Source organism: Eubalaena glacialis, chromosome 10 (assembly GCF_028564815.1).
Source record: "Eubalaena glacialis isolate mEubGla1 chromosome 10, mEubGla1.1.hap2.+ XY, whole genome shotgun sequence".
NCBI classification, from domain to species: Eukaryota; Metazoa; Chordata; class Mammalia; order Artiodactyla; family Balaenidae; genus Eubalaena; species Eubalaena glacialis.
The window spans coordinates 65988937-66005022 of NC_083725.1; the positions used below are offsets into that span (position 1 = coordinate 65988937).

The 16086-nt window shown below is 41.3% G+C and overlaps 1 pseudogene; it reads left to right on the forward strand.

Annotated features, from left to right (window-relative positions):
* Positions 1-14662, forward strand: part of LOC133099858 (serine/threonine-protein kinase PAK 1-like) — a 50710-nt pseudogene extending 36048 nt beyond the window's left edge.
* Positions 14663-16086: the final 1424 nt, after the last annotated feature.

Below are 16086 nucleotides of genomic sequence, written 5' to 3' on the forward strand. Positions count from 1 at the left end.
ATAAAAAATTATTAAGAAAAAAATTTTTTTTATTTTTTAAAATAAAAAATTAGAAAAAAATTAAGAAAAAATTTATTAAGAAAAAATTTTTTAATTTTTTAAAATAAAAAATAAGAAAAAAATTATTAGGAAAAAATATATTAAGAAAAAAAGTTTTTTAAGTAAAAAAAAAAACAAAAAAATGGGTGGACCGAACCCTAGGACAAATGGTGAAAGCAAAGCTATACAGACAAAATCTCACACAGAAGCATACACATATACACTCACAAAAAGAGGAAAAGGGGAAAAAATAATATATCCTGCTCCCAAAGTCCACCTCCTCAATTTGGGATGATTCGTTGTCTATTTAGGTATTCAACAGATGCAGGTACATCAAGTTGTTTGTGGAGCTTTAATCCTCTGCTCCTGAGGCTGCTGGGAGAGATTTCCCTTTCTCTTCTTTGTTCTCACAGCTCCCAGGGTTCAGCTTTGGATTTGGACCCGCCTCTGCGTGTAGGTCACCTGAGGGCGTCTGTTCTTCGCTCAGACAGGACGGGGTTAAAGGAGCAGCTGCTTCGGGGGCTCTGGCTCACTCAGGCCGGCCGGAGGGAGGGAGGGGTATGGATGTGGGGTGAGCCTGCGGCGGCAGAGGCCGGTGTGACGTTGCAGCAGCCTGAGGCGCGCCGTGCGTTCTCCTGGGGAAGTTGTCCCTGGATCACGGGAGCCTGGCAGTGGCGGGCTGCACAGGCTCCCGGGAGGGGCGGTGTGGATAATGTCCTGTGCTTGCACACAGGCTTTTTGGTGGCGGCAGCAGCAGCCTTAGCGTCGCATGCCTGTCTCTGGGGTCCGTGCTGATAGCCGCGGCTCGCGCCCGTCTCTGGAGCTCGTTTAGGCGGCGCTCTGAATCCCCTCTCCTCGCGCACCAGGAAACAAAGAGGTAAGAAAAAGTCTCTTGCCTGTTCGGCAGCTCCAGACCTTTTCCCGGACTCCCTCCCGGCTAGCTGTGGTGCGCTAACCCCTTCAGGCTGTGTCCACGCCGCCAACCCCAGTCCTCTCCCTGCGATCCAACCGAAGCCCGAGCCTCAGCTCCCAGCCCCTGCCCGCCCTGGCGGGTGAGCAGACAAGCCTCTCGGGCTGGTGAGTGCTGCTCGGCACCGATCCTCCGTGCGGGAATCTCTCCGCTTTGCCCTCCGCACCCCTGTGGCTGTGCTCTCCTCCGTGGCTCCGAAGCTAACCCCCTCCGCCACCCGCAGTCTCCACCCGCGAAGGGGATTCCTAGTGTGTGGAAACCTTTCCTCCTTCACAGCTCCCTCCCACTAGTGCGGGTCCCGTCCCTATACTTTTGTCTCTGTTATTTCTTTTTTCTTTTGCCCTACCCAGGTACGTGGGGAGTTTCTTGCCTTTTGGGAGGTCTGAGGTCTTCTGCCAGTGTTCAGTGGGTGTTCTATAAGAGCAGTTCCACATGTAGATGTATTTCTGATGTATCTGTGGGGAGGAAGGTGATCTCCGCGTCTTACTCTTCCGCCATCTTGCCCAGACCCCCTCACCTCCATTTTTAAAAGGATTGTTTTGTTGGATATAGGTTTCTTGATTGGGATTATTAAAAAATTTCAGCCCTTTGAATATGTCATCCCACTGCTCTATAGCCTTCATTGTTTCAGATCAGTAGTCAGTTGTTAATCATATTGATTCTCCTTTTACATCATGTGCCATTTTTCTCTTGATGCTTTCAATATTTTCACTTTGGCTTTGACTTTCAACAGTCTGTCTATGATGTCTCTATGTACTTAGTGTGGATTGAGTTTCTTGGATCTCTGTATTAATATTTTCCACCAAACTTGGAAAGTTTTTGTACATTCACACAGTCAGGTATGTATGACTTGTGTGAGGCCTCTCTCTAGAGTCTGCTGTGTCTGTGAGCAGCATCAGCCAGAAATTTGTTTGCCCTATCCAAGATTGCAATCTCAGGCTAGTAGCAGTTGTCCCTTTCCTGCTACCACCTCTGGGAGGTCACTTCCACTGATGGCACCACTGGGCCTGGGCATTGCCCACTGCTCCAAATGAAAGTGAGCCCTCTTGGACCATGTAGTTACAGCCTGCCTTCCCTGGAAGAAACCCCATTCTGATCGAGCTAGGGCAGGATGGATGGGTGCAACCCTGGCCTAGAACATCAGAGATTCCTACTGTTATTACCCAAAGTTCAGCAATTTTAAATCACAAGCACTTCTCAGTAACATAGGAAGGTACCTAGAGATTTTTGGAATGCACCAAACATGTTCCCATCTTACAGTCATTGTACTTCTTCTATCTGCCAAGAACAATCTTTTCTCAGAGGCTCTGATGGTTTCTTCTCTCATTTCATTCAGGCCACTGATTATATGACATCTCATTAAAGAGACCTTCCCATGACTGCTCTGTCTAGAGGAATATTTCCCCACTTTGAATCAATCTCTACTCTCATGTTTATCTTATTACTACTTGACACTTTGGTGATTAATTTTGACTGTGTCCTCTTCTAAAATGGAAACCATAGGACCAGGGACTTTATCTGTTTTGTTCTTCAAAATAGACCCAGAGCTTCTAACAGAGCTTGGTACACAGTGAATGAATGAGTGAGTTGAAGTCATTGGCTTTTTAAAAAAGAAGTTTGTGGTTGTTAGACATAATGATTAATTGATTACTTACATCTTTCTAGCTCCTTACCAATTACAAAGTGTTTTTATACCCACATCATTTCTTCCTCAAGGTGACCATCTGAGGTAGGCAGAGAGTTGCTGTCATTACTGTGTTTTATAGATGATAACTGTGACTTAGAGTGGTATAGCCTTGCCCAAGAACACAGGGATAAGAAATAAAAGTATGGGACAAAAACCTAAATCTCTTGATTCTGGTAGTTGTTAATACTACCACCCAAAGCCATCACCTGTGGAAAACAGGTCACCTGTGGAAAGCAAACAAACCTATTGTTTACAGTCTACATTGGGCAGCCAGGGCCACCTGATGATGAAGAGACTATTGAGTTAACTTCATTCACATTTTGAGTTCCTAGTTAATTTTTGTCAAGTAGATCCTCAAGATGGTGGAGTAGGATGAGTTCATCTCTCCCCACAAATGCATCAATAATACATCTACAAATGAAGCAGTTCTCACAGAGCACCTGCTGAACACTAGCAGAGGACCTCGAACACCTAAGAGGGCAAGAAAGATCTCCACATAACCAGGCAGGATGAAAGAAATAAGAAGGGAAAAGGAAGAGGAGAGGAAATGGGATAGGACCTTTGCACCTGGTGGGGAGCTGAAGGTGAGAAGAGGTTTGTGCATCTGGGGAAGCCCTCTCGCCTGTGGGGAGATCAGCTGGGTCAGAAGGGGAGCTCCAGGGGATCAGAGGAGAATGCAGCAACAAGTCTGTGGCAGGCAGGACAGAGTGAGACCTACACAGATGGTTCATGCCACAGCCCTGCTCACCCAAGCCTGAGACGGGTGTCCAGTGGTGTGCATGGGAGCTGGGGGCTGGAATGTAGGGTTTGAAGAGCAGACCCAGGGAGGGAATTGCTGTTGGCTGTGAGGAGACAGCCTGAGGAGATGGGAGTGAGTAGCTCTGCAACTGGAAATTCTCATGGAGGAAGCCCAGACTGCCAAAGAAGTGAAGCACCATTGTTGAGTGACGTGCAAAGGGTGGGGGCACCATTGCAGCCTCTCTCCTTATGTGCCATCCACTGCCTCCACCAGCACTAGGGAAGGCTCCTGCCAGAGTCGGCTTGAGTGCACCCCCACCATCCCCTCCTCTGCCCTCTCCATGCCTGTGCAGCCTGGTTGCCCTGATTGCTGCCTTGGCTCATTCCTGCCTGATGGGCTTGCACAACCAGATTGCCACCCTGGCATCCTACTGCCTGGGCAGCGCACTCGCCCTGATCACTGCCTTAGCCCTCTCGCACCTGACAGGCTTGTGTGCTCTGGCAACTTCTGGGGCAGACTACAGTGAGAGGAACACAAGCACTGATGGGGCTGAAACAATAGCTGAGCCGCAGGGGCTGTGGGGCTAAGGAAGAAGAGCTGAAATCTCTCCTCGTGGCTGTGTGAACCGTGGAGTTACATCTCCACTGATGGCTTCCTAAATTCTGGGCCTGAGGAACATCTGAACAGACAAGTGCTCCTGCAGTTGAGACAGGTCTGTCTTTGGCAGCTGTGGGCTTCGTGGGCATGTACACGTGGGGATTAGGCCAGGCGAGAGTCTGAGCTGCCTCCATAGCTACCACAGCAGGTCCAGGTGCATGACTACTGCAGTCCTGGGACCTGACCTCAGTGGATCTGTGCCAGTGGCCTGGTGAAAACAATACCTGAGAGTCACCAGGGCCAACTGCTGGCATACCCACAGATAAGGTGGGACTGAGAGGAGTGCAAACAACAGTGTACTTTGTGAGCCCATACGATGGGTGAAAGGGGACACAACAGAGCACATTCACAGGTGAACACCTCCAGAGGAGGAATACTCAGTGGCTTCTCACCCATTGGGAATGCTCCAATCCTGCCTACCTTGCACCACAGATCAGAAACACAGCTAAGAGACAGATCTCGTGGCACATACTCCAACAACTAGGGAGCACATCCCACCCCTGACAGGGCAGTGACAACCACAGAGCAAAGGGAGGCCCCACTCAATATCCAGGGCAGGCTCTGGTCACCACAACACAAGTCAAACCCTCTATCAAGGGGATAATGGCACAAACCTCTTGACCAACCTCACTCACCAGGGCGCAGGCACCAGAAGAGGAACTAGGATCCTGCAGCCTGCGGAAAGGAGACCACAAACACAGTAAGACAAAATGAGATGACAGAGAAACATGCTGCAGATGAAGTAGCAAAATAAACAGCTACAAGAACAATGAAGAGGAGATAGGCAATCTACCTAAAAAAGTGTTGAGAGTATTGATAGTAAAGAGGATCCAAGATGTTGGAAAAAGAACAGAAGCATGGATCAAGAAGATACAAGAAATAATTAACAAAGACCAGAAGAACTAAAGAACAAACAGAGATGAACAATACAATAACTGAAATGAAAAATACTCTAGAAGGAATCAATAACAGAATAACTGAGGCAGAAGAACAGATAAGTGAGCTGGAAGACAGAATGGTGGAAATCACTGCCATGAACCAGAATAAAGAAAAAAGAATGAAAAGAAATGAGGACAGTCTCAGAGACCTCTGGGACAGCATTAAACGCACCAACATTTGAGTTACAGAGGTCCCAGAAGAAGAAGAGAAAGAGAAAGTCCCTGAGAAAATATTTGAAGAAATTATCATCAAAAACTTTCCTAACATGAGAAAGGAAATAGTCACCCAAATTGAGGAAACACAGAGAGTACCATACAGGATAAACCCAAGGAGGAACATGCTGAGACACATATTAATCAAAGTAAAAATATTAAATACAAAGAAAAAAATTAAAAGCACAAGGGGAAAGCAACACATAATATACAAGGGAATCCCCATAAGGTTATCAGCTGATTTTTCAGCTGAAATTCTGCAGGCCAGAATGGAATGGCATTATATATTTAAAGTAATGAAAGGGAAAAACCTCAAACCAAGAATACTCTACCCAGCAAGGCTCTCATTCAGATTCAATGGAGAAATCAAAAGCTTTACAGACAAGAAAAAACTTAGAGAATTCAGCACCACTAAACCAGTCCTACAACAAATGCTAAAGGAACTTCTCTAGGCAGGGGGGGAAAAAAAGACCACAACTGGAAACAAGAAAATGACAAATGGGAAAACTCACTGATAAAGGCAAATGTACAGTAAAAGAAGGAAATCATCCATACACAAGTGTGATATCAAAACCAGCAACTATGAGGAGAGTACAAATGCAGGAAATGGGAATGGCTTTTGAAATTAAGAGAACAGGAACTTAAAAAAAACTCTTGTATATATACACACTGCTTTATCAAAACCTCATGGGAAATGCAAACCAAAAAACTACAATAGATACACAAACAAAAAAGAAAAAGCAACTCAAACACAGCACTAAATATAGTCACCAAACCACAAGAGAAGAGAACAGAAGAGGAAGGGAAGAAAAAAGACCTACAAAAACAAACCCAAAATAATTAATAAAATGGCAATAGGAACATACATATCAATAAATACCTTAAATATAAATGGATTAAATGCTCCAACCAAAAGACACAGACTGGCTGAATGGATTAAAAAATAAGACCCTTATATATGCTGTCTACGAGAGACCCACTTCAGACCTAGGGACACATACAGACTGAAAGTGAGGGGATGGAAAAAGATATTCCATGCAAATGGGATCAAAAGAAAGCTGGAGTAGCAATACTCGTATCAGGCAAAATAGGCTTTAAAATAAAGACTTACAAGAGACAAGGAAGGACACTACATAATGATCAAGGGATCAATCCAAGAAGAAGATATAACAATTGTAAATATTTATGCACCCAACCTAGGAGCACTTCAGTACATAAGACAAATGCTACAGCCATAAAAGGGGAAATCGACAGTAACACAATAGTAGTAGGGGACTTTAACACCCCACTTTCACCAATGGACAGATCATCCAGACAGAAGATTAATAAGGAACCACAAGCCTTAAATGACACATTAGAGCAGATAGACTTAATTGATATTTATAGGACATTCCATCCAAAAGCAGCAGAATACACGTTCTTCTCAAGTGCACACAGAACATTCTCCAGGATAGATCACATCTTGGGTCACAAATCAAGCCTCAGAAAATTTTTGAAAATTGAAATCATATCAAGCATCTTTTCCGACCACAATGCTATGAGATTAGAAATCAATTACAGGAAAAAAAAACCTGTAAAAAACACAAACACATGGAGGCTAAATAATATACTACTAAATAACAAAGAGATCACTGAAGAAATCAAGGAGGAAATCAAAAAGTACCTAGAGACAAATGACAATGAAAATATGAAAACCCAAAACCTATGGGATGCAGCAGAAGCAGTTCTAAGAGGGAAGTTCATAGCAATACAATCCTACATCACGAAACAAGAAAATCTCAAATAAACAACCTAAACTTATACCTAAAGCAACTAGAGAAAGAAGAAGAAACAAAACCCAAAGTTAGTAGAAGGAAAGAAATCATAAAGATTGGAGCAGAAATAAATGAAATAGAAATGAAGAAAACAATAGCAAAGATCAATAAAACTAAAAGCTGGTTCTTTTTAGAAAATAAACAAAGTTGATAAACCTTTAGCCAGAATCATCAAGGAAAAAAGGGAGAGGGCTCAAATCAGTAAAATTAGAAATGAAAAAGGAGAAGTTACAACTAACACTGCAGAAATACAAAGTTTCCTAAGAGACTACTACAAGGAATTGTATGCCAATAAAATGCACATCCTGGAAGAAATGGACAAATTCTTAGAAAAGTACAACCTTCTGAGACTGAACTAGGAAGAAACACGAAATATGCACAGACCAATCACAAGTAATGAAATTGAAACTGTGATTGAAAATCTTCCAACAAACAAAAGTCCAGGACCAGATGGCTTCACAGGCAAATTCTATCAAACATTTAGAGAAAAGCTAACACCTACCTTTCTCAAACTCTTCCAAAAAGTTGCAGAGTGTGGAACACTCCCGAACTCATTCTATGAGGCCACCATCACCCTGATACCAAAACCAGATAAAGATACCACAAAAAAAGATAATTACAGGCCGCTATCACTGATGAACATAGACACAAAAATCCTCAACATAATAATAGCAAACCAAATCCAACAACACATTAAAAGGATCATACACCATGATCAAGAGGGATTTATCAAAGGGATGCAAGGATTTATCAATATCTGCAAATCAATCAATGTAATACACCATATTAACAAATTGAAGAATAAACACCATATGATTGTCTCAATAGATGCCGAAAAAGCTGTTGACAAAATTCAACACTCATTTACGATAAAAAAAAAAAAAAAAAAAACTCTCCAAAATGTGGGCACATGGGGAACCTACCACAACATAATAAAAGCCATATATGACGAACGCACAGCAAACGATATTCTCAATGGTGAAAAGCTGAAAGCATTTCCTCTAAGATCAGGAACAAGACAAGGATGTTCACTCTCGTCACTATTATTCAACATAGTTTTGGAAGTCCTAGCCATGGTAATCAGAGAAAAAAAAGAAATAAAAGGAATCCAAATTGGAAAAGAAGAAGTTAAAATGTCTACTGTTTGCAGATGATGTGATACTATACACAGAAAATCCTGAAGATGCAACCAGGATACTGCTAGAGCTAATCAATGAATTTAGTAAAACCACAGGATACAAAATTAATTCCAAGAAGTCTCTGACATTCCTATACACTAACAACAAAAGATCAGAAAGAGAAATTAAGGAAACAATCCCATTTACCACTGCATCAAAAAGAATAAAATACCTAGGAATAATCCTACCTAAGGAGGCAAAAGACCTGTACTCAGAAAACTATAAGATACTGATGAAAGAAGTCAAAGATGACACAAACAGATGGAGAGACATACCATGTTCTTGGATTGGAAGAATCAATATTGTGAAAATGACTATACTACCCAAAGCAATCTACAGATTCAATGCAATCCCTTTCAAATTACCAGTGGCATTTTTTACAGAATTAGAACAAAACATTTTATAATATATATTGAAACAAAAGTACCACGAATAGCCAAAGCAATCTTGAGAAAGAAATATGGAGCTGGAGGAATCAGGCTCCCTGATTTCAGACTACACTACAAAGCTACAGTCAACAAAACAGTATGGTACTGGCACAAAGACAGAAATATAGATCAATGGAACAGGATAGAAAAGCCAGAGATAAACCCACTCACCTGTGGTCACCTAATCTATGACAAAGGAGGCCAGAACATACAGTGGAGAAAAGACAGCCTCTTCAGTAAGTGTTGGTGGGTAGAACACTCCCTAACACCATACACAAAAATAAACTCAAAATGGATTAAAGACCTAAATGTAAGGCCAGACACTATAAAACACTTAGAGGAAAACATAGGCAGAACACTCTATGACACAAATCACAGCAAGATCCTTTTTGACCCAGCTCCTAGAGAAATGGAAATAAAAACAAACAAATGGGACCTAATTAAACTGAAAAGTTTTTGCACAGCAAAGGAAAAAATAAACAAGAAGAAAAGAGAACCCTCAGAATGGGACAAAATATTTGCAAATGAAGCAGCTGACAAAGGGTTAATCTCCAAAATATACAAATAGCTCATGCAGCTAAATCTGAAAAAAACAACACAATGAAAAATTGCAGAAGATCTAAACAGACATTTCTCCAAAGAAGACATAGAGATGGCCAAAAAGCACATGAAAAGATGCTGAACATCACTAATTATTAGAGAAATGTAAATCAAAACTACAATGAGGTATGTCCTCACACCAGTCAGAATGGCCACCATCAAAAAGTCTACAAACAATAAATGTTGGAGAGGTTGTGGAGAAAAACAACCCCTCCTACACTGTTGGTGGGAATGTAAATTGGTACAGCCACTATGGAGAACAGTATGGAGGTTCCTAAAAATATGAAAATAGAGCTACCATATATTCCAGCAATCCCACTCCTGGGCACATATCTAGAAAAAAAACATAATTTGAAAATATACATGCACTCCAGTGTTCACTGCAGCACTATTTACAACAGCTAGATCATGGAAGCAACCTAAATGTCCCTCAATGGATGAATGGATAAAGAAGATGAGATACATATATACAATGGGATATTACTCAGCCATAAAAAGTTTAAAATAATGCCATTTGAAGCAACATGGATGGACCTAGAGATTGTCATACTGAGTGAAGTAAGTCAGAGAAAGACAAATATCATATGATATTTCTTGTATGTGGAATCTAAAAAAAGGGTACAAATAAACTTATCTACAGAACCGAAATAGCGTTACAGATGTAGAAAACAAACTTAAGGTTACTGGGGGTAAGTGGGGGAGGGATAAATTATGAGATTGGGATTGACATATACACATTACTATGTATAAAACAGATAACTAATAAGGACCTAGTGTATAGCACAGGAAACTCTACTCAATACTCTTTAATGGCCTATATGGGAAAAGAATCTAAAAAAGAGTGGATATATGAATATGTATAACTGATTCACTTTGCTGTACACCTGAAACTAACACAACATTGTAAATCAACTATACTCCAATAAAAATTTTAAAAAATTTGTTTAGTGAAATAGGAGAAAAAAATTAGAGCACACACTTATCTAAATATGTGCTTTGATAGGGAAAGAACCTCTATTGTCTTTTAAAACAGAAAGTGACTTAGGGTCACCCCTCAAATTATACCTGTCCTATTCCTCCACGTTCCTCGAGTGATGAAACTTGAGAGCCAGAGAATGGATTCATTGCCTGTGGTCACCAAAGCTAGTTGCTTACATATGCCTGTCACTGGCAGTTTTTAAGTTCCCTGCACTAGAGGTCCTGTTAGAATCTATGAGCTTGCCAGTTTTCCTTATCTTAGTATGTCAAATATAGTAAAGGCCAGGCTCCCACACAGTAGCTCTATCCTAGTATTCGACTAGACAAGTTCCTTCACTTATCCCCTGTTGTTCTGACTCCTGATATTCCTCTCTCCAGAGACCCCAAATGGCAGAGAGGAGGGGAACTCTCCCCTTGTCTGTCTCCTGCGTCAGATCGTGAGCTCCTTCAGAACATGGACCATTTTTTCATATTCATACATTTATGTCAACAGCATCCATCACAGTATCTTGCTGAGCACAGAGTAGATGCTCTGAAATTATGTGAAACTGTTGAATTATATTAATATATATTAAGAGATCCCTATTGCTTCTCTGGCTCTATGCTGTAATCATTTAATCTTATCAAAAATCTTATGTTTTGGAGCTACTTTGTCTCTTGAATATGTGTTGTAAACAGTAATGGTATGATTTTTTGCCTGGACCTGCCCTAAAACCTGCCAGTCTTGGCCCAGCTTTGTTACAGTTTACATGGGAAAATCAAGTTGCTGAGATTCTAGCAAGTTCAATTAGTGATGCTGGTAAGGTTCATTCCAGGACAGGGCAAAAGCTGAGTGAAATGGATAGCATCTAGTCTGGGGAGAGACATTGTCCTCTTGAGACAAGGGTTTCCTGATGTTCTGAATCTTCAGGTTGAGGCGAGGGCACCTGATGGCATAATGGATATAGTAGGTTTTGGTAAAGAAAGGAAAAGAAGAGGCAAAGGCCTGTCAGGACTTCATTTACCATATCAGAAAGGACTAAGTAGTCACAAAGATAAACTTTGTAAAATTAGAAGCTTTTGATCCCTTCCTTACATTTTGTACTTTATGCCCTGATCAGCATAGAGAGTAAAATTCACAGAATAAGAAGGAACTATAGTCTTGTCTTCAGGGTTTGGATTGGGGTAGCCAGGTAGAGAAGATGTAAGCTGGTTTCCCCATCCACAATTAGGCTTTGGGTGGGAGAAGGAAGCCCCCAAGGGACTGAGTGGAGAGTGGTAGCTAAAAGAAGAGAAGGAAGGTGGCTGAGTTCCTGAGACTGGCTACATAAAGGTGGAGAGCTTGGAGGTTGATGTGTGTTTCAGGAAGGGTGTCAGGAGAAGGTTTCTTCTGGGAGATTGGTGACTCTGGTAGTTTAAGTTGCATGTCAGCTGGACATGATGAATCTGGCTTTTCTCCACTGTGAATAATGTGAAGATGGTGTCTGAGACCCCTGCAGTGCCACCGGTTTTAGAAGAAGATGATGATGATGCTACCCCACCTCCAGTGATTGCTCCACGCCCAGAGCACACAAAATCTGTGAGTCTTTGGGGACATGAGCGGCTTTGTGATTTATTAGAGTTTGGAGGGGGAGTGAGGGGTGGGTGCTGAGGCCTAGAGGTTTAATAATCTGGTAGCAGTCCTTAGATTTTGCAGGTGGTGAAATCACCAAATTACCTTGATTGAAAGGTATTTTCTGTATGATTAAAGACAAGAAGTGGTGTATTTATTTATCATTAGTTTGCAGATAGTCCCAAAGTGTCCTAGATAATTGGTGTTTGTATCAACTTATCCCAGTTTACTTAGCCTGTTCTTCACAGACAAGAAGATATACAAAATTAATGTTACTTAGTTTAGGACTAACATAAGTTATTCCAGTCTCCTGGGAAGCAACAAATTAGCCTGCTATAGATCTTTTTTTCTCTGTTAAATGTGCAGTGTTCAGCCTCTTAGTACATCATTGACGTTACTGAAAGGCTCCAGAGAATTTATAAAAACGTTAGTGCTATTAGTATGCTGGATATCAGAAGTGCATTTTGATGCTGGATGTTGGCAGTGATTTTTATTTAACTTCTTTTGAGGTTCTTGCATCTCTGAATAGCCAGGTCCCTCTGCCCTCACTTGGCACAATCTGCTTGTTACATGATCTAGCATCATTGAGCACTGATGTATCATCAGATGATACTCTTCTAGTGTTTCTTTGTTTGGACTTTTTATTATGACAAGAGCTTCATAATGAAAGAATGATCTAGGGCTTAAACTCTGTGATAATATATATTTAAAAAAAGATTGTCTCTGGATTAGAGAATTCATGGAGTTGTTCAAGCAGATGTTGGTTAACTGACTATGGGAGATGCTGTGGAGGAAATTCAAGGGGATTAGATGACCTTTTAGGATTAGAATTTATAAGCAGAATCTGTGGAATCACCCTTTCTGTAGGCTACAGAGTCACTTTAAGGAAAATGAGCTTCAAAATTGGAGAGTTCTCAAGATATCTCATATTGGTATGGCTCTTTTTGGTTTGCAAGCATATTCATTAAAAAAAAAAATTTCCCACTAAACCATGAACTCCTGAAAAGTAGAGGAAGCACACATAAACATGTTTTTACAGTGCTTAACATAGTTCTTGGCAGGTTTTAGAAAGGCAGTAAGTATTAAATGAATGAATGAATCAATAAATTTGATCTTCATAGCATTCCTTTCTACAGAAGGCATTGTTAATTCCTAATTTTTAGAAGAAGCTGAGATTTAGAGAGGTAAGTTGATGTATCCGAAATCTCTTAGTAAGCAAAAGAGCCAGGACTGAAAGCAGGTAATTGACCCGAAGTCCAGGTTGTATTGCAGCATAGCAGGCTGGCCTTTTTGTGTGAACATACATGTGCTGGGAGCCAGAGAAGGAGAATGTTAGGGAGGGGAAAGGCAGGCTTTGTGCTCTCAAGGAGCTATGTCAGGAGAGCTAAAGGAAGAGGACAAGGCATGAAAGTACAGGTTTAGGTGCCAGCGATATAGTTTGTCTACATGTACAAAAATAGAAAATTAAGAAATTATTATGCTGGATTAGTCAGGAAGGAAGCTATAGTTTCTGATCTCAGTGTCTTGACTTACTGCTATTTCCTCTATGTGAAAGTCCTCTCCCATTTCACCTATTAAAATTTTGTCCAGTCTTCATGATCCAGCTGAAGAATCTCATTTTCTTATTCATTTATTCATCAAACATTTACCTGAATGCTTACATTTGGTCAGGCAGCTGGTTAGACATAGGAGCTCAGGGATGAATGACACAGATTCCCTGTCTTCATAGACATTATAGACTGACCAAAAAATTGTGGTGATATTTTTATGAAAAAAAGTGATAAATGACTTGAAGCATCTCCTGTGAATGGCTGTATAACTTGTGCTCACTTCTTCTGAACCTCAGTAGTTTATAGTTTGCTCATCCTTCACAAGAATAGAGGATGGGGCAGTATTTTTTACAGCAAGGCAAAGAATAGATTCTAAGTAAAGTTTGCTAAGTAAATGGATTAAGAGGAAATAAAATAATATTCACAAAAATTTGAAAGCCTAATATCTGTTGGGCATGATGATAATCATTTCACACATTAATTATTACTACAACAACCCCATAAGATAGGTATCATTAATATCACCATTTTACAAATGAGGAAAGTGAATCACAGAGAAGTTAAGCAACCTGCCCGTGGTCATACATGTGGTAAGAATAAGAGTTGGGATTTAAGCCCAGGCAGTCAGATTCCAGAATCTGTGGTCTAAATGAGTACACCCTTGCCTCTTAAAGAACAATTGCAGTTCCTTCTCTGCGAGGGTTCAGGATTTAAAGTAGGAGTAAGTCAAAAGAAGAAAACCTTAAGTGTTGGATTAGCAGTGAAACATGCTGTGGGAATGCAGGGTATTCATTTCAGCTTGGGAAAGGATAAAATTTTGCAGATGAAGGGGATTCCCATTTAATTATAGAATGTCCTGTAACCTGTACTGAATATCTTAAGTGCTCAGACTCTCATTAACCCCTGTTGTGTATAGTGAGAGCAAGTTAGGCCGTTCCACCCTCCAGGTCTGGGCACAGAGGAGGACAAACATAGACTTTGATCTAGGAGAAAGGATGAGTTTACTGGGACGTTTTTCTTCTGTGGATGTTCTACCACACATCTATGGTAGATGGACTTTCCCTATGCTAAAAGGCTGGTCTTGCCAAATTGTTGCACCAAATGTAGGTATATACAGTCTGTGATTGATCCAATTCTTATTTGGTACTCCAATTTGGTACATGATGACATCTCCCTTTTCACCTGTTGAGAATACCACTTTACCGGCTGCTCTGACCTTGAATGCTGAGAAGGAGAAGAAGAGACCTAAAATGTCCGATGAGAAGAATTTGGAGAAATAATGTAATGACTTTGTAACTTTCTGAAGTTGCCTCTGGTGTGTGTCTGGCTGGGCACAAAGATAGAATGCCATTGTTATAAAGATGCTGGTATGGGATGTGGCCACGATGGCAGAGTAGGAAGACCCTGCACTCACCTCCTCCCACAGGCACACCAAAATTACAACCATTTACAGAGCAGCTATCAATGAGAATGACCAGAAGGCTAGCAGAAAAGATTGTCCACAACTAAAAATATAAAGAAGGAGCCACAGTAAGATGTGTAGAAATGGCAGAGATGAGTATAGTCAAGACTACACCACCAGGTAGGTAACCCACAGATGGAAGGACTATCAAAATTGAACAGGTTCTCCCCAAGGAGTGAGTCCCACATTGGGCTCCTCAGCCTGGGCATGCTGCACCAGGAACCCAAGCCCCCAGAATGGCTTGCTTTGAAGACCAGAAGGGCTTTTTATGGGAGAGCTGGAGAACTGTAGGAAGCAGAGACTTTGCTCTTAAAGGCTGCACACAAAATCTCACATGCTCTTCATCCCACTGCAGACAGTAATTTGAAAGGAGCCTGGTTTAGACGCATTTCCTGATCTTAAGAGAGCCTCTTGGAGAAGTGAGAGACAACTGGAACTCCTCCTTGGGAAATAGACACTGACAGCAGCCTTTTTGGGGAACTCATTCTACACAAAGACAGTGGTGCTGGCATCAAGCACCATTTTGGAGTCCTTTCTCAAGCCTATTAGCGCCAGGGAATTACCTGACCGCCATCTGGTTGGCAACATACTCAGGACCCCCCAGGATAAGCAGTCAGTTGCACAAGTACCCAGAACTATTCACCAACAGGCCATGAACGTGGTCTGGCCCATGAGTGGGTTAGTGCAGCCCCAGAGAAACACAGGGCCCATATCCATCAGCCGTAGTATTCGGCAGAGCTGAAGAATGCAATAATTGAAATAAAAAATACACTAGAAGGAAGGAACAGTAGATTAGATGTTACAGAGGAACAGATCAGAAAACTGGAGGACAAAATAGTGGAAATCACTCAAGCTGAACAGAAAAAGAAAAAAGAATTTAAGAAACGAGGACAGTTGAAGAGCCCTCTGAGATAATATCAAATGTACTAATTCGTATTATAGAGGTCCCAGAAGGAGAAGAGAGAGAGAAAGGGGCAGAGAACATATTTGACGACATAACAGCTGAAAACTTCCCTAACCTGGGAAAGGGAACAGATATCCAGGTCCAGGAAGCACAGAGGGTCCCATAATGATCAATCTGAAGAGGTCCACACCAAGAAACATTGTAATTAAAAGGGCAAAATTAGAGAATATTAAAAACAGGAAAGTAAAAACAACATATTGTTTACTAGGGAACTCCCATAGGCTATCAGTTGACTTTCCAGCAGAAACCCTGTAGGCCAGAAAGGAGTGGTGCAATAT